We start from the raw sequence: 23,754 nt of genomic DNA, 5'->3' as shown, positions 1-23,754 counted from the left end.
CTTTGTTCTTGTTGCTGTTATTTTAAGTTTCCTGAGATGCTCTGTGCTTCTGTATGGTTGTTACTCACCAGGATCTCTAGAGACAGCCCATCTCCCTCCCTCAACTGATGTCACCAAATTCTGAATGAAAACAACTCCAGGTAGGCTCTGAGACCCACCCAGAGGATTTCCTCTCTCCTGGTTACTTCCTCCAGCATTTGCAAAAATGGCACTGACCACCTCAGATAACTATTTTAATTGTTGCTATTATGGAATTTAAACAACAACAACAAACAACAAACTTTCAAAACCAGCTTCAGATTTTCAGACAAAACTTAGTATTTATTCCATTCTCTGTCCCAGGATGATGTTACCTTGCTGTGTTCTGTGAATCAGATAGAGCATGATGCTCCAGGAACCAGGGCCACTTCCAGTAACCTTTCCAGCATTGAGAGGCCAAGTGGCCTAACTTTTCCATAGGAAATGGTGCAGTTGACTTACAAAACAACGCTGCTGGTCCTGCATTGGAATGACTCGGGGAAGGGTGGGCTGGGGACAGAATAGAAAGGAGGGGTCTCTGGAAATCTGATTTATTGCTCCTTAGTTCAAACTCTTCTGGTAATTACTGTTGGTCTAAGCTGGCATTCTCAAAATTATCCCAAAATGTAATTACCTGGGGTTCTGTTTAAAATGTCAATTTTTGGGACTCCAAAACAAGTGCTTCTAATGCAAGTGGTCCTTCACATTTTCGGAAATATAGGAAAGATACGGCCTACATTTCTTAACTTCACAGAAAAAGGTTCTTCATGATGCAGGGGCTGCTACCTCTTTAGAACAATCTCTTACCAGTCTCCTTTTGCCATTTAGAATAATATGTATTCTTATTTTTTTGGTAGTCTTTTACATAGTTTATTTTATTTTACTTTAAGTTCTGGGATACATGTGCAGAATGTGCAGGTTTGTTACATAGGTATGTATGTGCCATGGTGGTTTGCTGCACCTATCAACCTGTCATCTAGGTTTTAAGCCCCAGGTGCATTAGATATTTTTCCTAATGTTCTTCTTCACCTTGCCCCCCATCACCCAACAGGCCCCCCCTGTGTGTTGTTCACCTTCCTGTGTCCATGTATTCTCTTTGTTCACCTCCCACTTATGAGTGAGAACATGCAGTGTTTGGTTTTCTGTTCCTGTGCTAGCTTGCTGAGGATGATGACTTCCAGCTTCATCCATGTCCCTGCAAAGGACATGATCTCATTCTTTTTTATGGCTGCATAGTATTCCATGGTGGATATGTACCACATTTTCTTTATCCAGTCTATCATTGATGGACATTTGGGTTGGTTCTACGTCTTTGCTATTATAAATAGTGCTGCAATAAATATATGTATGCATGTGTCTTTATAGTAGAATGATTATATTCCTTTGGGTATATACCCAGTAATGGGATTGCTGGGTCAAATGGTATTTCTGGTTTTCGATCCTTGAGGAATAACCACACTGTCTTCCTCAATGGTTGAACTAATTTGTATTCCCACCAAGAGTGTAAAAGTGTTCCTATTTCTCCAAATCCTTGCCAGCATCTGTCGTTTGCTGACTTTTTAATAATCAACTGACTGGCATAAGATGATATCTTATTGTGGTTTTGATTTGCATTTCTCTAATGATCAGTGATGATGAGCTTTTTATCATATGTTTGTTGGCCACATAAATGTCATCTTTTGAGAAGTGTCTGCTCATATCTTTTACCCACTTTTTGATGGGAGTTTTTTTTCTTGTAAATTTGTTTAAGTTCCTTGTAGATTCTGGATATTAGACCTTTGTCAGATGAGTAGATTGCAAAAATTTTCTCCCATTCTGTAAGTTACCTGTTCGCTCTATTTGCAAATGATATGATTCTATATTTAGAAAACCCCATCGTCTCAGCCCCAAAACTCCTTAAGCTGATAAGCAACTTAAGCAAAGTCTGAGGATTCAAAATCAATGTGCAAAAATCACAAGCATTCCTATACACCAATAATACACAAGCAGAGAGCTAAATCATGAATGAACTCCCATTCACAATTGCTACAAAGAGAATCAAATACCTAGGAATACAGCTTACAAGGGATGTGAAGGACGTCTTCAAGGAGAACTACAAACCATTGCTCAAGGAAATAAGAGAAGACATAAACAAATGGAAAAACATTTTGTGCTTATGGATAGGAAGAATCAATATCATGAAAATGGCCATACTGCCCAAAGTAATTTATAGATTCAATGCTATTCCCATCAAATTGTCATTGACATTCTTCACAGATTTGGAACATAACTACTTTAAATTTCATATGGAACCAAAAAAGAACCCATATAGCCAAGACAATCTGAAACCAAAAAACAAAGCTGGAGGCATCATGCTACCTGACTTCAAACTATACTACAAGGCTACAGTAACCAAAACAGCATGGTACTGATACCGAAACAGACATATAGACCAATGGAACAGAACAGAGACTTCAGAAATAACACTGCACATCTACCACCATCTGATCTTTGACAAACCTGACACACACACACACACACACACACATATATATACGTATACACACACACACACACATATATATAGCTTCTTCTTAGAAATTTTATTAGACAGGTCTGCTAAAACTTATTTAAAATATTTTCAGCATCAATTTGATCATTTCTTAAAATTTAGACTATTTATTTAGAGACAGGGTCTCACTCGGTCCCCAGGCTGGGTGTTGTGGTGTGATCATAGCTCACTGCAGCCTCAAACTCCTGGGCTAAAGCAATCGTCCTGCCTTAGCCTCCTGAGTAGTTGGGATTATAGGCATGAGCCACTGATGTGTGTGTGTGCATGTGTATAGATAGATAAATAGATAGATAGATAGATTATTTATACACAGAAACATTACCATTCTCATTCCTCATCCTCTGTGTTAGCTTGATTTTTCACTGTTTTGTCATCAGTGATCTACAACTTCACAGTGATGCGCTTTGGTGTTGGGTATTTTTTGTCCTTGATGCTTGGCTCTGGGTAGACACTCACTCTGTTCTGGGAAATTTCTTTGATAATTTCATTTCCCCTGTTTTCCCTTTCTAGAACTCCTTGTCATTCAAATATTGGACTTCCTCAACTGATTCGATTTTTGGATTTTATCTTTTCTCTCTTTATTTCTCTCTCTCTCTCTCTTTCTCTCTCTCTCTCTCCTTTCTTGGAGACTTCATCTTCCAAGTAGGGTTACCAGATAAAACACAGGATACCTAGGCAAATTTGAATTTCAGACAAACTAAGTCTTACATGGGACACACTTATACAAAAAAGTTATTTGTTATTTTTACAAAATTCAAATTAAATGGAGAGTCTTGAACTTTTATTTGCTAAATTTGACAACACTTCTTTTTTTTTTTTTTTTTCTTTTTTTGAGATGGATTCTCACTCTGTCGCCCAGGCTAGAGTGCAGTGGCACAATCTCAGCTCACTGCAACCTCCACCTCCTGGGTTCAAGCAATTCTCTTGCCTCAGCTGCCCTAGTAGCTGGGATTACAGGTGCACACCACCATGCCTGGCTAATTTTTGTATTTTTAATAGAGACAGTTTTTCACCATGTTAGGCAGGCTGGTCTCAAACTCCGGACTTCAAGTGATCCACCCACCTTGGCCTCCCAAAGTGCTTGGATTACAGGCCTGAGCCACCGTCCTCTGGCCAGTTTGACAAAACTGCTAACTTTACTATTGAATTGTTCCTTTATGTGGTCCCTTTTTTAATCTCCAAGATCTCTCAATTGTTCTCCAAATGTTCCATTATAGTAGCCTCTTTTGTTTCTTGAATACAATACCTTCTCTTTTCTCTCTAGAGAGACTGAGGGCTTTTAAGAAGCCTCCTTCTGGCTGGGAGTGGTGGCTTAAACCTCTAACACCAGTACTTGGGAAACTGAGGCAGGTGGATAGCTTGAGCCCAGGAGTTCCAGGATCAGCCTGAGCAACATAACAAAATAAATAAATAAAAGCTTCCTTCTGCTGCCACTTTCTTTCTCTGTCTCTCTCTCTTTCTTTTTTGCTTTTTTTTTTTTTTTTTTTTGTCTCTGCCTTTCATGTTAGATTTCCTCACATGTCTGGTGGTCCTTGGTTGTCTGCTCGTATTTAAGAGTGATGCACTAAATGGCTATTTGGGAGTTGTTCAGGGATGTAGGTGAAACCTGTTCATTGACTGGGCTCTGTATCACTATCAGTTTCACAGGGGGCTTCTGTCAATATGTTTAGGTCTTCTCTCCTTAGCTGGTCAGGTTCCCAAAGAGAAAACCTCTAATTTCCCTCCTGGAAGGGATAAGCATGACTGTTAGCATTCTGGGCGGTAAAGTCTGGATGAAGACTAGGGCCAAGCGATCTCACTTTTCTGTAACTAATATCCTAATCCCCATTTTCAGCATGGGATCCCTGCCTCAGTGTGTCTGGTGTCCCTGAGTTCGGAATCCCTCTGGCTCAACCTCTTCAGAGAGTCTTGTATAAAGAGGTAGTAGAGGGCCCTTCATCCTGTGTAAGGCAAGGAAAGTGACCTGGGAGACTATTCCTTATGTCGATTTTAAATTAATTTTCCTGTTTTTCCACTCCTCTTAGATCTCCCATTTTCAGAGGTACTTGATTCTTCCAGTTCCTGAACATTTCTGGGGGCAAACTTACTTCTGGCTTGGGTTTTGGCTTTCTGTGATCTGCTAAGTCAGTTACCACTTGTACATATGTTTTCAAACTTGCAAAATTTTGTTGGTGTTGCTTCCTTTCCTATTCTTTTTGTCCTTCAGGTTTATGCCTCTCGAATCATTTTACTGTCATTTTATCAGAATTTTGGGAAAGAACAGTAGCAAATACTTCTGTTTACTACATGAAGCTTAACCAGAGGTGGTGGCTGGTATTTCATTTAGAAACTTGCATCCATTCGTAAGTAAGATTACTTTATAATGTTCTATTCTTTTAATATCTTTTATCAGGCTTTTGTATTAAAGTTTGCTGGCTCACAAAGTAGTTACCTTTTCATCCTTTTCTATGGCCTGGAGTAATTTAAATAACATGGAATTATCTGTGTTAAAGGTTAGGTAAAACATGGCTGTGAAGTCATCCAGTCCCCTTCGTCTTCCCCTTCCCCTTCTTCTTTCCCATCCCCTTCCCCTTTTCCTTTCCCTTCCCTCTTCCTTTTCCCTTTCCTTCCCTTCAAGACTGGGTCTCACTGTATAGCCCAGGCTGGAGTGCAGTGGCACAATCACGGCTCACTCGGATTTGACTTCCTGGACTCCAGTGATCCTCCCGCCTCAACCTCCTGAGTAGTTGGGACCATAGGTACACGCCACCATGCCCAGCTAATTTTTGTGTTTTTTGTAGAGATGGGGTTTCACCATGTTGTCCAGGCTGGTCTCAAACTCCTGGGCTCAAGTGATCTGCTTGCCTTGGGCTCCCAAAGTACTGAGATTACTATCATGAGCCACCGCACCTGGCCTTCTTTTTTCAATGGTAGATTTTGTAGTTGCATTTCCAATCTCTTCTATGGTAATTGATCTGTTCAAGTTTTCCACATTTCCTTGTATTCGTTTTGTTAATTCATATTTTGCTGGAAAATCCTTCATTTTCATTAGGTTTTTATACTTGTTCCCCAAGTTTCTTATAGTAGTCTCTGATGATTCTGTTAGTCTTTATTTGAATTATATCTCCTATCTCATTCTAATTCATGCATATTTTTCTTCTCTTACTCCTTCTTCTTATCAGGCTCTTGAGGAATTTATCTTATTCGTCTTTTTGAAGAGCCACATTTTGATTTATACTTTCTTTCTATATATTTTTTTGGTTTGCTTTCTATGTAAGTTTTTATCTTTGTTAATTTCCTTTTCCTTTTGGTTATTGCTCTTTTTCTAGTATCTTAAGATGAATATTTAGTTTCTTTATTTCTCATCTTTCTTCCTAAAAAAATGTAAAGCTATAAACGTTCCTCTGAGTAAGCCTCCACTGTGGCTTGGTTGGTATAAGTTATACTTTTCTTTGCTTTATAGTTTGTAATTTTCCTTTAAATTTTCTCTTTGATCCACCTGCTATCTAGTAGCACATTTCTCAATTTCCAGTCATTGAGAATCTTTAAGTTATATTATTTGTATCTCAATTCATTGAATTATGATCAGGTGATCTGTTAGATCTCACTTTTTAAAAATGTATTTTCTTTATGATCAAATACAGAATTGTTTTTTTTCTTTTTAGTGTTTCATAAATAGCAAAATATGATACTCTCTATTTGAGGGATATAATGTCTACATATAGCCATTAAGTCAATATTATTGTTTATCTATTAGACCTATTCACCCATGAGAGAATATACTGAAGTCCCTCATCTTCACTGTACAGTTTTGTTGGGTTGTTGTTGCATTTCTGATTGTTTTTGCTTTAGGTTTGGCTTCTATATTGTTTGGTACCTAAAGGTTTTTCACTGTTATATTTTCTTTAATGATAGTATTACTTATATTATCATTACATAATAACCCCTTGTAGTGCTTTTCTTCTAAAATTCCACTATGCATTAACATTTCTACTTCTTTCTTTTTGTTTGCATTTGCCTACTCTTTGATTTTTCAGCCTTTTTTATTACTATATTTTAATTATGTTCCTTATATAAATAGGTTTTGCTTTTTAATCCAGTGGAATAGTTTGTCTTTTAAAGAAAGAATTTAGTCTTCACATTTTGTGTGTGACTGATATCATACTTGATTTTATTTCTTCCAACTTACTTTTTTTTTTTTTTTAATTGAGACAAGGTCTCACTCTATCGCCTGGGCTGGAGTGCAGTGGCATGATCTCGGCTCACTGCAACCTCTGCCTCCTGGGTTCAAGCAATTCTCCTGCCTCAGCCTCCCAAGTAGCTAGGATTACAGGCATGCACCACCACGCCCGGCTAATTTTGTATTTTCAGTAGAGATGGGGTTTCACCATGTTGGCCAGTCTGGTCTCGAACTCCTGACCTCAAGTGATCCACCAGCCTCGGCCTCCCAAAGTTCTGGGATTACAGGCGGGAGCCACCGTGCCCAGCCCAACCTACTTTTTCTGTAATTTATTTTTAGTGTTTTTTTCTTTCTTTCCCTTATATTAGTTTGCCTGAACAAATCATTCTTTCCTGGTTGCTTTCTGATACATACTTCTCTACCAGCATTTAAAAACAAGACACTATTATCCTCACCAATACTCATCTTTTACCCCACTGAGATGTTTCCGCTTCCTCCTGATCCCTTCACTCTAACAAGATGAGAGCTTAAGGATCATTTTACTTTCTCTCTCCTCCCCTTGTTAGCCCCTTAGAATCTTATTTCTCCCTCTCCTTCTGCCCACCAAAAGTTGCTGTTTTCTCACTGAAGCTCCTATCCGCACCCCTCCCCGACTCAGACACTCCTCTCTAAGCTTAGGTTTGCTGGGAGTGTGTTCTGCTTTTCCAGCTGATTCTCCTCTCTCTGGCTGCTGGCCCATTTTAAATGGGGTGTTATTGTTATTTTTTTGTGGGCTCATAGGTCTCAGGGTGTGGCAGCTTATGTGTTCTAAGTGGTGGGAGCCCCACTCAGGGTGTGGCAGCTTATGTGTTCTAAGTGGTGAGAGCCCCACTCAGGGTGTGGCAGCTTATGTGTTCTAAGTTGTAGGAGCCCCACAGGTGGCAGAAGGTCCCCACAGACTGAATTGTAGAAGCTGCCAGCACCCTGCTAGTCACCTGCAGGAAACCTCCCAAACTTCTCACACTGCCCTAGCTTCCAGGTGGAGGACTCAGTCTCCCATTCAGCTCCTCCTCAGCCCCTTCAGCTAGGAAAACCCAGCACAGTCACACTAGGCTTGTGTTGACATTAGCCCTGACAGCCCCTCTCCACTAAGGATTGACTGCCTTCCCTTCTTCACCTTTGACATTATTCTCTAGGCACCTGCCCAGCCCACTGGAAGAAGGAAGTTTACAACTCTGTCTGCTTGGAACCCACCAAAGCCTGAGGCCTCACTGGCACCCAGCCATCCACAGGAGTTAGCAGCTGTTTGAGTCTTTTGGAGTGGGGGTTGGGAAAGATAGAAATTGCATCCAAATTATCACATTCCCAGAACCCTCTTTTGGCCCCGTAAATTATTTCCACAGCCATTGATCATGCAACAGCCTGGATGAAAAGAGTAGAGTTGGAACGAATAGCTACAGTCCTGGTTAACACCAGCTTGAATACAAGCTCATTCCACTCCCAAGTTTCAGGCTGGCCTATCTGGGAGACAAATACCAACTACTGTGGTCCTACACATTTTTATCACCAGTGCATGCAGAGATAAGAGAGAGTTACTACACTTTCACTATGAAAAAAAGCAATCGAAATGGCTTGGAGTAAAAATGTAAGTCTTTCCTAACCCTGCTTTACCTGATAAGATATCCACCTGCAATGAGGAATCACTGCCAGTTTCCCCTCAGAAGGTGTAAAGATCAGGCTAGTTCTGGGAAGGAAGCTTGAGTGAGCATATTATTAACCTAAATGGAATTAGGTTTCTGTTTCAATGAAGATTCCCATTAAGGCTGAAAGCAACACAGTGACCCCAGTGCAGCCATAACCACCCGCTGCCTGTGGGAAGATGTGCTTGAATTACACCTGGCTGTGCACCCCATTATCAATTCACAAAAGGTAGTAACTTGAGGTGGACCTTTGTGGTCACCATGTCCTTCAGCTGATGCCACAAAGGAATCCTAGCTTGGATGCAATCAATACTCTGAACATACATTACTCATGTATCACCACATGACAAGAGGGTGACAGTGATTAATCAACTAATTATGACATGCTCTTTTCATCCCATAGTATATGACTTATTGAATATTCTTGTATTTTTATGTTTAGTTGCAATGGAAAGGGTATGGCAACTTTATTTTATTCAAACTGTGTCCATCAAGAAGGACAAATCCAGGTGTGTGTGTGGTTTTGTGTTTTTTTTTTTTTTTTTTTTTTTTGAGACAGAGTTTCACTGCTCTTGCCCAGGCTGGAGTGCAATTGCTCGATCTTGGCTCACTACAACCTTCGCCTCCTTGGTACAAGCGATTCTCCTGCCTCAGCCTCCTGAGTAGCTGGGATTATAAGCGTGCACTACCATGCCTGGCTAATTTTTTTGTATTTTTAGTAGAGACGGGGTTTCACCGTGTTGGCCAGGCTGGTCTCAAAATCCTGACGTCAGGTGATCCACCCGCCTAGGCCTCCCAGAGTGTTGGGATTACAGACGTGAGCCACCACACCCAGCCAAATCCGTGTTTTTATATCCCTGGGGGAGGCGTCGCCAGGGCCTGCCATACTGGGGCAAGCAGCTATTCCAGAGTCTTGGTCCTGTTTACCTATTTCAAGTCTGATGAAAATGTCAATTCTCCTCTTTTAAAAGACTTAGGAAAGAGGTCACACACTGGCAGCCTGTGAGCTGCTGCAGCCCTCAGATTTGTTTTGTATGAGCAGCAGGTTTTTTCATTGTGTGTATGTGTTTTTTTTTTTTTTTAATGAATTCACTGCCAGTCTTCAAAACAGCCCTCAGATTTGTTTTGTATGAGCAGCAGGTTTTCTCATTTTGTGTATGTGTGTGTGTTTTAATGAATTCACAGTCAGTCTTTAAAACTCAGAAAATCTAACAGAAAAGTCTGGACTTCTAGTTTTTCTTGAAAAAAAAGAAAAGATTGTCTGGCTACCCTAGGCCCAAATTCCCTCATGCTGACAAGTGGCAGGACTGAACAGTGACTGTTCCTACTCTTCCGCTGGCACTTTTCTATTCTACACCCAGCAGCTTCTTTCCCTTTTATCACCTGGCTAGCTGCTGATTTGAGAGTACCATCAGGCAGAAATAGTCACCACAGTTCCAGTCCCCACTGCACTGGGCAACCCTGGGCACCTACCATCACAATTTTCAGCCCTTCTTGCATATCAGGAAACTGGGAGCAGGGTGGTGAAGTGGCTTGCCCGAGGGCATTAGCCCAGTGTTCTTTCCAATGCACCAGCGATGAGCAACCTAAATGCAGACAAAAGTGCTTCTGTTGCTTAGAGAAAAGGTAGGGCACCGGGAACTGAAGGGGTAGGGAGGAGGGTGCGGTGCAGGATGACTACCTCACTTGCCAAATGTGTCTAAAAGGACAATCCCCATCCTCTTCCTGTTTCCTGTATAGACAAATAATGTTCACCACTCCACTTCCTTGTTCCTCCACACCTGCTACTTTGGATTCAGAAGAGAAGTTCCAAGAATCCCGGAGTCCACAGCCTGACTCTGGTTTGCAGATCCTCTGTCCAGACCAGCCAGATGTGAATACAAAGGAAAGTGACACATCCTGGATCTCAACCCACTTCATTGGGAAGTATTCCTGATAAATTTAGAGATAACCCAAAGCCCTGGGAACTTCCTCTTGATTTGAATCTGCTCTACATCTGCCCCCCGCCCCCCACCCACAGCAGATGAAAACATCAACTCTGCACAAGTAATAGATGTGGGAATCACCTGGGGACTTCTCATTAAACTGCAAATTATGATTCAGAGGGTCTGGGGAGGGACCTGAGACTGTATTTCTAACAAGCTCAACTGGGGCTAGAGAACCTTCCATCACTCCACCAATGCTCACCATCACTGCCATTCTCGCTCTTCTCTCTCGGGCCCTTGCCCATTTTCTCCACCGTATCCTTCTTTTATCCTATTCTTTTCCTCTTTTCATCCTTCTTTTTTTCTTCCCAGCCAACTCACTATTCCTATATTCCTACTAACCCCCAACACTCCTTCACTCAAAGATAAAGAAACTCCTGCCCTTTCTTCCTCCAGACACTCATCTCCCTCCCTCCTCTCCTCAGCTTTGTAGTGCCAGGAAAAGACAGATCATCATTTATTGACAATTTTGTGTAAAGCACTGTCCCAAGTGCATTACCCATATTGCTTAATTCTCACAACAACCCTGCAAAGTACACATTATTTCTGCCATTTTAGACATGAGAAAATTGAGACTGGGAGTGGGTAAAGAAATCTTGTCCTTAACTAGGAGGTAGTGAGCTGAGATTAGAATTTAGATCTGTCTGAGGCCAAAGTCTACAACTTTTATACTGCACCATGCTCATATAAGGTGAACAATCTAGAAAGCAGCTGGTAGGAGTGGCTTCAGCAAAAAGGAACGGAATACCACAAGCTTCACCTCATTTATGTATCCTGAACACTTCACTCCACTTTTGCTAAGTAGATGCCCTATGAGACAGCTTGGCATACCAATAATGAAAGCTGTTTCAAGAACGCCCAGATTAAAATGATGGTTGGGACCTAAATAGCACAGTAGTAATATTAAAGCCCAAAGTTGCCAATATGCTCAATTTTCAATGTAACCTTTTATTATAAATTAAGATTCATAACTGTACACACAGAGTCTGTTACCAAAAAAGAAATTCCTTCCATTGGCCAATTATTCAACCACATGAAGTCTACTAAAGGATGATGCCAAGCCTCCCATCAGTCCACACAGGATCCATCTTGGATGGATAGCCAGTTTCTTTCTCTGTCTCTAGTTTCTCTTCCTTGATTTCACCTCTAGGATCCCCTCACTCTCTTATTGTGCTTTGCCTTGTCCTCAAGATCCTGCCAAGAGTCCTGGCTTCCCACCCGGGGGCATGTACCAGTTCTTCAAACCTTTGTGTGTTTCTGATACCTCAGACTACAGCATCTACAAGATAGACAAAGAGTTCGCTTGCTTATACTGGCCCTCTCCCTCCCTTGACTTTTATCAGATACACCAAAACAAAACAAAAAATTCCTTTTAAATTCTGTTAAACATCCCGCAAGATGTGAAGGGAGGAGAAAAGGCAGGGGCTGTATATGAGGAAAATTCCATCTTGACATACAAAAACATTAAAAGTCTGTATACTCAAAGGAGAAGTGAAGAATCAGACTTTTACATGTGGAACAGACAGGGAAACTGGGAGCAATATGGTGTAGTCATCAGATGTGGGTTTCATCTCTGCTACTAACCGGCAGTGCAACCTTGGGTAAGCTGTGCATTTTTCTCAATACCAGTTTCTTCATCTTTAAAGTGTGGGGATTGGATTGAACAATTACTAAGATTCCTTTGATCTCTACTCTGCAGTGTCTTCTCTAGCACCTAAAATAAAATAAACCAGAAATTAATGAAAGAGTGAAAATAATATTGTTGTAACCAGAAACTTGGGTACTTGATTGAGTCAGTGCATGAAAACAAGAAGGTAGTGCTCGCTTCGGCAGCACATATACTAAAATTGGAACGATACAGAGAAGATTAGCATGGCCCCTGAGCAAGGATGACACGCAAATTCGTGAAGCGTTCCATATTTTTTACCTGATGTAAATGACGAGTTGATGGGTGCTGACGAGTTGATGGGTGCAGCACAGCAACATGGCACAAGTATACATATGTAACAAACCTGCACGTTATGCACATGTACCCTAGAACTTAAAGTATAATAATAATAATAAATAAATTTAAAAAAAACCAAGAAGGTAAAGAAACAATGATTAATTGATTAATAATGATAAATGAGTAATAATAAGAATAAAATACAAAAAAATTAAATAAAGACAAAAATGAATGAGCCTATAGTTTTACTTTTTAAAAAGATGTTAAATTCCCTACCAAAGCGGCCATTCATTATCCATAGTTATCAGTTACTGTAAAATACATTGTTGGGACAATGTATATTCTATTCAGAAGTATATTGCCACTTAAAAACATTGTTTTCCAATAAAAGCACTGAGTTATAAAATCAACCAACATTTTTATTCTAAACTATGGTAGGTAGATATGAAATAAAATTAGGTCAACATGAATTAATTTCCTTCATGGCAGGTTACGGAATTTAAAGTACGTGATATTTTCTCTCTTTGAAGTTGACATGTAATTATGTTTGCTTTATGCCAATTTATCTGCCCCTAAATGTTCCAAACTGAAAAAGGGAAAACAAAGCCTGCCTGTAGCTGCCTCTTCCTTCATATACACACCAGGCCAAAAGACAGAATGGTTGGAGGCATGGTCTCCAAGTGTGTGATTTGGGGGAGGCCTACCCACCCTAAAAGTGTAAGGGCAAAAATGTATCTCTTTGTGTTTTGGGGCTGACTGGCTCAGTAAAACTTTACAAGTCAGTCTGCAGGTACACCACTTCCTCAGTCTTATAAGTGAGGATGTCCTCCTGCATCTGGCCCTTAGGAACCTGACCTCTCCTGATTGGTCATCACTTATTTTCTGGGAAGCAGCCTTCATCAGCCCAAACCCTTCCTGCAGAAGGATGCCCCAGCCTCTCTACTCAGGGGGTACCTTGGCCAGGAGAAACATTTTTTGACGATGTTCTTCTCATTCTCTTCCTTCTGTAACCCCATCAGGTACCCATGGCCGCTATGCCAAAATCACAGGTGAAAAATATATTTTGATTATTTGGCCTAGATTCTCTCCAGGCCTGACTTTCATCTACCAGTGAAAGGATTCTCCTTTATTAAATAAATATTACCTGAGAAAACTCAAGTTCCATTTGGGTCCATCATGTTCCCAGATGAGTGAAGCAACAGGCATCAAGAATTTCAGAACATTAGAATCCTTAAGTAGATCGAAAGACAAATTTGAAGGAAAATCTTACCTCTTACCACCCTCCACTAACCACTAGGGCTTATTTGTTTTTTACTCTTCATCAAGAACAATAAAAATAAAATATAAAGCCGGGCACGGTGGTTCACGCCTATAATCCCAGCACTTTGGAAAGCCGAGGTGGACGGATCACTGGAGGCCAGGAGTTCGAGATAAGCCTGACCAACATGGTAAAACCCCGTCTCTACTAAAAATACAAAAATTAGCCGGGTGTGGTGGTGTGCACCTATAGTCCCATCCACGCGGGAGGCTGAGGCACAAGAATCGCTTGAACATAGGAAGCAGAGGTTGCAGTGAGCGGAGATCATGTCACTGCACTCCAGCCTAGGTGACACAGCGAGACTCTGTCTCAAAAAAGAAAAAATATACATATATACAGCCGAAGATATGGGTTGCAAATTGACCTGAGCCAATTTATCACTTGAAACTGGGAGGCAGATGTTGCAGTGAGCCAAATCACACCACTGCACACCAGCCTGGGTGACAGAGTGAGGGTCTGCCTCAAAAAAAAAAAAAAAAAAAAAAGGTATATATATATATATATATATATATATATATATATATATATATATATCCTTGCTCCCAGATGGTTCATTATGATGAAAGCTAGTCTTGGGCCAGTTTCTGACAAACTTACAAAGCTTTATTAGCAAGCAGGCCCCAAAATTATCATAGAACCCTTCTTCTAGTCTTGGCTCTAAGTCCCCCCACACTCAGATACTAACAAGCACCTTGCATGAGAAGGAGACAGATACTGTGCTATTCTGACAGCAGCTCAGTCAGGCTTCTGGGAAGATCAGGCAGCAGAGACCTTCATGCAGGAGAAGGAGGCAGGGCCAGATGGGCCTCTGGACCTGGGGCACTGCTGCAAGGTGTATGGCTCATGGGCTTGCTGCAAAGGTGTACTATTCCCAGGCAAGGAGGTGGGACCTAGTGTAATCTCTCCAACCTCATAGTTAGAAGACTATTAGTTTAGCCAATTAAAATTGGCTAAACACACCCTCTGCTGTAGATATCTATAACAATATTTATAAAGCTTACATAACCATTTCGAGATCATGGTTTCTTGATTAGGTTCTTTCAAATGCTATCCATGCCACCTAGAGTGATACTAGAGTTAATTTACACATAGGTATATCATAGTGTTTATGCAGAATTATTTTATTTTATTTATTTGTTTTGAGATGGAGTCTCGCTCTGTTGCCCAGGCTGGAGTGCAGTGGTGCCATCTCGGCTCACCGCAACCTCCACCTCCCGGTTCAAGTGATTCTCCTGCCTCAGCCTCCTGAGTAGCTGAGATCACAGGTGCTCACCACCACACCTGGTGAATTTTTTGTATTTTTAGTAGATACAGGGTTTCACCATGTTGGCCAGGCTGGTCTTGAACTCCTGACCTTAGGTAACCCACCTGCCTTGGCCCCCCAAGGTGCTGGGATTACAGGTGTGAACCACTGTGCCAGCCCAGAATTATTTTAAATTAGCAGATATAACTTTCTGACATATCCTGCCTATAAATTTGACATCTTTGTACAACATGGTAACTATAGTTAATAACAATGTATTGTATTCTTGAAAATCACTAAGAGCAGATTTTAGGTGTTCTCACCACAAAAAAAAAAGTATGTGAGGTAATGCATATGCTAATTAGCTTAGTTTAGACTTTTTACAATGTATACTTATTTCAACACATTATGTTATATATGATAAATATATACAGTTCTATTTGTCAATTAAATATTAATTTTTAAAACTGACATCTTAAACCACTCTATTATTCCAATCTATCATATTGCTGGAGAAATTGTGGAAATATGCAAATAAGGGCCAGGCGCGGTGGCTCACGCCTGTAATCCCAGCACTTTGGGAGGCCAAGGCCGGCGGATCACGAGGTCAGGAAATCGAGACCACTGTGAAACCCCGTCTCTACTAAAAAATACAAAAAAATTAGCTGGGCGTGGTGATGATGGGCGCCTGTAGTCCCAGCTACTCAGGAGGCTGAGGCAGGAGAACGGCGAGAACCCGGGAGGCGGAGGTTGCAGTGAGCTGTGATCGCGCCACTGCTCTCCAGTCTGGGCAACAGAGTGAGACTCCGTCTCAAAAAAAAAAAAAAAATGCAAATAAGATAGTACAATTTTTGCTTTAGTTTGCCTCCCATCTCAATATCCAGCCATTACAGAAAATGTGTTTGAATAGAGTGCAGAGAAAGGAAAGCACGTGAAAACAAGGTGGCAAAAAGAAATGACCTGGGGCTGGGCGCAGTGTCTCATGCCTGTAATCCCAGCACTTTGGGAGGCTGAGGAGAGCGGATCACTTGAAGTCAGGAGCTCAAGGTCAGCCTGGCCAATATGGTGAAATCCCATCTTTACTAAAAATACAAAAATTAGCTGGGCATGGTGGCGCATGCCTGTAGTCCCAGCTGCTAGCGAGACTGAGACAGAAGAATTGCTTGAACCCAGGAGGCAGAGGTTGCAGTGAGCCGAGATTGCACCACTGCACTCCAACCTGGGGGACAGAGCAAGACTCCATCGAAAGAAAGAAAGAAAGAGAGAGAGAAAGAGAGAAAGAAAGAAAGAGAGAGAGAAAGAGAGAGAGAGAAGGAAGGAAGGAAGGAAGGAAGGAAGGAAGGAAGGAAGGAAGGAAGGAAGGAAGGAAGGAAGGAAGGAAGGAAAAGAAAGGAAAGAAAGGAAAGAAGGAAAGAAATAAATGACCTGGGAATCTAGGGAGTTGTTTTAGCTTAATTAAATTATTTTAGCAGAGCAGAATAAAAAGCATGGTGAGGGATGGGACAAGGAAAGGGATGGAAGAAGATGTGGGTGGAGAACATTCTTCTCTACATGCATTCTCTCTGCAAAAGGAGCCTAAGCCCCGTCACAGAGGAGAGATTTATTTTCTGGGCTTTGTAGGTTAGACACTGGCTTTATTAAGAGTGGCTCTTGGAGCCACTGCTCAGGTAAAGAACACAATGAAAGGGGCCATTGAGCAGAGCTGCTAGATCCATCCCTCCCTGTTAATCAAAGGAACAAACTGAGTTATTTACCAGAGTCATTTACCTTGCAGATAACTCAGACCATGGTTCCCGGGGGCAGGACAATAACTCACTTGATCTATCACCCCCCCAACCCCCCACTGCGCCACTCCTGCTTTATCAGTTACGATAACTCATGCCTTGCCGCCTTCTACTCACTGTTGACATTTGCTTTGGATAATCAATTAATAGATTAAAAGAATGGCATCATTTTATTTAGCAAAACTTGCAGGAACACATTCATTCCTATTCCCCATTGTTTTACTTCATTATCAGTTGATGGTGTTGAGCTTTCACCTATGCATAGAACGGAGAAGAGTGGGAAGAGCAGTGGACAAGAGAAAGGAGACCTAGATTCTTGTCCCAGCTCTGCCACTCACTAAATGTGTGATGACAGCCTGGCCCTTCTCTGAATTGAGACCAGACCAGGTGACTCTAAAGTCTCTTCTGGGACACTGCATCCATTCCTTCAACAACTATTCATTGAGCATCTCCTGCGTGTGAAGTATTGCTCTAGGCTGTATCTGGAGAAAGCAGTAGTGAATAAAGGAGTTGAAGTCCTTAGCCTTGGGGAACCCACTTTCTAGGAGGGGAAGAAAAACAATAAATAAGAAAATAAATACAGGCCAGGCATGGTGACTTATATCTGTAATCCTAGCACTTCAGGAGGCCAAGGCAAGAGGCCAAAATTTGAGACCAGCCTGGGCAATGTAGCCAAACCCCATCTCTACAAAGAAGAAAAATAAAAAGGAAATAAATACATAATATGTCACATTGTGTGATAACTGCTATGGAGGGAAATAAAGCAGAGTAAGGGGAATAGGGTCTGGTGCTATGTTGGATGAGAAGGAAAGACCTCGCCAACAAGGGGGCATTTAATCAGAGACCAGGAAGAGTTGAAGGAGTGAACCATGTGTTCACTGGGTGAGGAGTATTCCAGCAGAGGGAATGGCAAGTTCAGAGCCCCTGAGGTGGGAATGTGCTCCACGTGGTCAAGGAACAGCAAGGCAGCCGGTGTGGCTGGAGCAGAGTGTAGAGGGGAGAAGGGCGGGGATGGGCTAGAGGGTTTGGGGCTGGGGACATGTAGGGCTTGCAGGCGTGGAAGATCTTTGGTTTGAACTCTGAGGAACTTGGGAAACCACTGGAGGATTTTTGACCTGAGAACTGCAGTTTTCTGACTTTTATTGAAACAGAATCTCTCTGGCTACTGACTATAGAGATTAAAGAATAGAAACAGGCCAGAGATTATGGTGGTTCAGATCAGGTTGGCAGTTTGTAGAGGGGGTAAAAAGTGGTCAGTTTCTGTTTCTGGATCTATCTTGAAAACAGAACCAACAGAGTTAGTTATGAGACAGAGGGGAGTCAAAGACAACTCCAGGAGTTTTACAACTGGAAGAGTGATGGCTTTTTTCTATTTGTTACTGAGGCGGGGAAGCGTGGATTAAGGTTAGCTTGTGACATGCCAAAAACAAGATGCTTATTAGCTGTCCAAGAGGAGATGTTTCATAGCCCATTGTATATATGAGTCTGAAATTCAAGAGGGGTTTGGAATACAGACATACAGTAGGCCCTGACGGTGTCTTGCCAGTCTCTATGTGGCACACCCTGGCAGTTACCTTCAGCTTGACAGATTGCTTCCATACCTGTTGTTGCAGACAGACAGTTAAGGAAGCCTCCATGATTCCTGCCTCTAGACATTGTCACTTTCGGGTGATGCTTTCCCTGTAAGTGTGGTACCTGTGACGCAAATGGAATAAAGGTGGTAAGATACATGTGATTATGTATACATGATGACATGATTACATTCCATAGAAGGGTAGTGCCCACCATGCTGGTCTTTCTTTCTCTTGCTGACTATGCGGAAGCAAGTGGCCATGTTGGGCATCCTAAATGGCAAAGAACTGTGGGTGTCCTCTGGGAGCTGAGGGTGGTCTCTGGCCAACAATCAACAAAAATCTGAAGCTCTCAGTCCCATAACTACAAGGAACTGGATGCTGCCAACAATTGTGTGAGTGGAGAAGTAGATCCTGGAGACTTTTCCTGGTCATAGGGCTATTCCTGGCTAGTTCCCAGAGCACAGCAGAAGTGCAAGGGAGTTCATGTCCCCAGGAGCAACTTTTCACCAATGAGTAATAGGAATTGGTGGATGAATAACCCACCTTCTTCAGTCCTTGTTGGGACAAATCTGAGGTGTGCAGTAAAAGCCCAGGACAAATAGCTCAAAGGAACAGAAATTAGAGACTCAGAAGCAGAAGCAGACTTGAAGGAACACTTAATTATGACAAAGGTGGCACTGAAGCATAGTAGGAAAAGAGTGGTCATTTACATCAATGATGTTAAGTTAATAAGATAGTCGTACGGGAAAAAGCAAAACTTGACCTCTACCTCTCACTGCATATACAAAAATCAATTCCAGGTGGATTGTAGATCTAAATCTGAAAGGTAAAATAACAAAGATTCTAGACAATAACATAAGAGAATAATTTATTATTTTTTAAAATTTATTTTTAACAGCTGTATCTTTTTAGAGACAGGGTCTCACCCTGTCACCCAGGCTGTAATACAGTGGCATGATCATAGCTTACTGCAGCTTTGAATTCCCAAGCTCAAGTGATCCTCCTGCCTCAGCCTCCTGAGTAGCTAGGACTATAGGCACGTACCACCAAGCTCAGCTAATTAAACAATTTTTTTTTTTTTTTTTTTTTTGTAGGGATGAGGGTCTCAGTATGTTGCCCAGGCTGGTCTTGAACTCCTGGCCTCAAGCAATCCTCCCACCTTGGCCTCTCAAACTGCTGGGATTACAGGCATAAGCCACTGAGCCAGGCCATAAGAGAATAATTTTACATCCTTAGGGGCAGGCAAAAATTTCTTAATCAGGAATTGTAAAGCACTAAATATAAAGCATACACTATGATAAAACAGTTTCACTCTGAGATACATAACTGAGAGAAATGAGTCTACTTGGTCACCAAAAGCCATGTACAAAAATGTTTTAGCAAGATAATTTGTAATGATTAAAAAATAGTGACAGCTCAAATGCTCATCAGCAGTAGAACGGATAGACTAAGTATGTCCAGTCACACAATGGAACATTATTTGGTCCAGAAAATGAACAAACAGCTGCCTCACACAACACTGATGACTCTCATGAGCCCCATATTGAGCAAAAGAAGCCCTTGGGGGAAGGGATGCAGAATGAAACATGGAGAACTTCAGCTTTATCTAAGGTGTTGTCCTCATTTTGTAGAAAACGTATGTATGAAACAAAAGTGGAAAATGGCTAACATTTATTAAGCCTGGATAATGAGAATGAGGGGCTGTAGCATTCGTCTTTGTACCTTTTGGGGTATTTTTAAAATGTGCAGCCTCCTCCAAAGACAGAAACAAGCTAAAACATGATACTTGAGCTGAAGTAGTAAGGATGTCCCCAAGAAAGTCCAATTTTCTTCTCTACTAAAGCCCCTATGTTTCATACCACACAGTTAAGTATCCAGTTACTGATTATCTTGCTTCATTGGTGTCTTAATTCTGGCTGCCATAACAAAATACCATAGACTGGGTGGCTTGAACAACAGAAACTTATTTCTCACAGTTCTAGAGGCTGGGAAGTCCAAGACCAAAGTGCCAGTAAGGCAGGTTTCATGCTGAGGCATCTTCTCTTGACTTGCAAGCAGCCTCCTTCTCATTGTGTGTTCACATGACAATCTTCTTTGTGTGCTCACATGTGGAGAGAGAGAGAGAGAACAAGCTTCGATTTCTCTTCTTTTTTTGTTTTTCGTTTTGTTTTTGAGATGGAGGTTCTCTCTTGTTGCCCAGGCTGGAGTGCAATGGCACAATCTCAGCTCACTGCAACCTCCGCCTCCCGGGTTCAAGAGATTCTCCTGCTTCAGCCTCCCAAGTAGCTGGGATTACAAGCGCCCGCCCGTCACCATGTCCAGCTAATTTTTTGTATTTTTAGTAGAGACGGGATTTCACCATGTTGGTCTTGAACTCTTGACCTCAGATGATCCGCCCACCTCAGCCTCTAAAGTGCTGGGATTACAGGCGTAAGCCACCGCACTCAGCCTGATTTCTCTTCTTACAAGGGCCCTAATCCCCTACTAGGGCCCACCCTCATGACCCTATCTAGCCCTAATTACCTCCCAAAGGCCCCATCTTCAAATGCTATCACACTGGGGGTCAGGGCTTCAACATGTGAATTTGCTGGGGGGACACATTCTATCCATAACAATTGGCTAATTGCTTCATGCTTATTATTCTTGCTATCCAAACTACACTGTAAATGCAGATCACAGACTGAGTAACAGGTCTCCAGTACTTCCTCTGGTTCTTGAGTGATTTACGGATTGATTGTCAGAAGTAAATTTGGTAATCTCAGACAAGACATGTAACACTCCCTGCCACATTTTGCCCATTCGTGTAAATTCTTTCCTGTGTACTTTTATATGCATTCCTTATTTCCCTAAGGTTTTGCTATAATAGGCCTCAATGAATATTTATTGAACAAATAAATGAATTTTAGGGGAGACCCATATACAGAGTCACATATTTTCCCCATCTGGCCGATGCAAGGAATTTTAAGCTGCATCTCTTCTACTGGCTGTGGAACCTGGCAAAATGCCAACATCTCCATAGAAGTAACACTTTAAAATGTTATTAGCTATACATACTTCAGTGTGAACAAGGAAACTGAAGCTAATTCCTGATATAAGCCATTTTGAGCTCTAGAAGTCTAAGGAAGGACAATTGTGAGGGACCAGAAGGGGAAGCTTGAAGGCACCAAAGAAAAATAATAGCTCCTTTGCAATTTTGCCTAAAGCTCCAGAATATTGGTAAGCAAAATAATAACAATCAGATTTCCTCTTGCTCTTTGTATTATTTCATGGCATTGATCTGAAAAACAGTCAATTATCACTAAAGCTCTTTCTACCTTCTTATTCTTGATTCCCTCAAAACATTTATCCTGTGCCTATGTGATGTACTGTAAAAGTACCTGGCCCCATTCTCTTCAATATTCAGCCTTTTGAGGGCCAGGGCTAGGAGCCTCCAGGCAGAAAGGAGGTAGAGCCAGAGAGCAGGCTGCAAGCTGAGCCTCTGCTGAATCCCTGGAGAAGCTTGCCCTGGCGGGGGTGGCAATAACATAGGCATCTGTCAGGCCCTTGCCATCTCCACCCACAGCAATCCCTGGCAGCAGCACAGGCCTAACTGTGGGGCCCTGGGTTGGGCATTCTGTGGATAATGCAGGACTGCCAAGGGCCTGGAGAGGTAAGGGCCTCTCTCAATGCAAGTGGCTTCACTAGTTTGGACGAGAAACACAAAATCACAGGATCCCCATGACTGGTATATATTTGAGAAACTCACTTATAAAAAAGATGCCCCCCAGAGGACACGAACAGACACTTTACAAAAGAAGACTTACATGCTGCCAACAAGTATATGAAAGAAAGCTCAACATCATTGTCATGGGAGAAATGCAAATCAAAATCACAATGAGATACCATCTCACACCTGTTGGAATGTTAGGTCTTTATTAAAAAGTCAAAGAATAACATGCTGGCAAGGTTGCAGAGAAAAGCAAATGCTTATACACTGTTGGTGGGAGTGTAAATTTGTTCAGCCATTGTGGAAAGCAGTGTGGTGATTCCTCGAAGAGCTAAAAACAGAACTACCATTCAACCCAGCAATCCCATTCATCACTGGGTGTATACGGAAAGGAATATTAATCATTCTGCCATAAAGACATATGCACTCAAAAGTTTGTTGCAGCACTGTTTATAATAGCTAAGACATAGAATCATCCTAAATGTCCATCAATGACAGATTGGATAAAGAAAATGTGGTACTTATACACACAACATGGAATACTATGAAGCTGTGAAAAAGAATAAGATCAGGTCTTTTGAAGGAACATGGATGGAGCTGGAGGTCGTTATCCTTAGCAAACTAATGCAGGAGCAGAAAACCAAATACCACATATTCTCACTTATAAGTGGGAGCTAAATGATGAAAACACATGGATGCATAGAGGGGAACAAAACACACTGGGGCCTATTTGAGGGTAGAATATGGAAGGAGGGAAAGGATCAGAAAAGATAACTATTGGGTACTAGGCTCAATACCTGGGTGACACGAGTTTACGTATGTAACAAGCCTGCCCGTGTACCCTCAAACCTAAAATAAAAGTTTGTGAAATCAAAAATAAAAATAAACAAGATGCCCCCAAGGGCATGGATTCTGTGGCTCCCCTCACACTTTAGAGGATTCAGGAATGATAAATACCAGTTACCCTCTCGGTTAATCAAGAGATTATTCATATTTCGACCTCAAATTGTTTAACCTGAATCTAATCATGAGGAATGAGGAAATAATCAGGCAAATTGAATTGGAAATTGGAAATTGAAGGATGTTCTACAAACCAACCAGCCTGCCCACCCCAGCTAGTCAAAGTCAGGGAATGGAACCATGATAGTTGGCTTAGAAGTTGGAAATTATCTTGAGCTGTGGCCAGATCACCTTCCCCTTAGCTGGAGAGAGTTGGACCCCTAAACAGCACTGAGGTCCTGTTTGGCAGGGAGAAGGGACTGCCACCAGTACAGTCAGCAACAGAAGGGTTGGGTCCAAGTCTGAACATTGACATATTTGAGCAGGTGGAGAAGGAGGGAGGAAGTTAGGGGAAGCTTTATGAACAAGAATGCAAGGTAGCATGCAAGAACAGAAATGCATTCTACTGGGTTTGCATTCTTTACGTCATGAGGAACACAATCTAACAGAACGCAAAAATAGAAGCAAGTACAGGTAGAGCATGGTGGCTCATGCCTACAATCCCAGCACTTTGGGAAGCCGAGGTTGGAGGATGGCTTGAAAGTTCGAGACCAGCCTGGGCAACAAAGTGAGAGTCCATCTCTATACAAAATCAAAAAGTTAGCCAGATGTGGTGGCATATGCCTGTGGACCTGTGGTCCCAGCTACGCAAGAAGCTGAGGCAGAAGGATCACTCGAGCCCGGGAGTTTGAGACCAGTCTGTGCAACAGAGTGAGGACCCATCTCAAAAAAAAAACAAAAAAAGAAGAAAGGAAGGAAGGGAGGGAGGGAGGGAGGGAAAGAAAGAGAGAGA

The 23,754-nt window shown here is 41.8% G+C and overlaps 1 long non-coding RNA gene and 1 other non-coding gene across 2 annotated transcripts; one reads left to right on the top strand and one right to left on the bottom strand.

Annotated features, from left to right (window-relative positions):
• Nucleotides 1-11,245: 11,245 nt before the first annotated feature.
• Nucleotides 11,246-23,685, bottom strand: LOC105478770 (uncharacterized). The gene is made up of 3 exons (XR_985432.2): nt 20,231-23,685; nt 18,284-18,377; nt 11,246-12,106 (listed from the first exon to the last, which is right to left on the bottom strand). It is a non-coding gene; the product is annotated as an uncharacterized lncRNA (long non-coding RNA).
• Nucleotides 12,210-12,316, top strand: LOC112426106 (U6 spliceosomal RNA). Its single transcript, XR_003017375.1, has one exon. It is a non-coding gene; the product is annotated as a U6 spliceosomal RNA (small nuclear RNA).
• Nucleotides 23,686-23,754: the final 69 nt, after the last annotated feature.

This window comes from Macaca nemestrina, chromosome 5, assembly GCF_043159975.1.
Source record: "Macaca nemestrina isolate mMacNem1 chromosome 5, mMacNem.hap1, whole genome shotgun sequence".
NCBI lineage: Eukaryota > Metazoa > Chordata > Mammalia > Primates > Cercopithecidae > Macaca > Macaca nemestrina.
The sequence above is the reverse complement of the archived record's forward strand: the minus strand, read 5'-3'. Positions and strand labels throughout refer to the sequence as shown.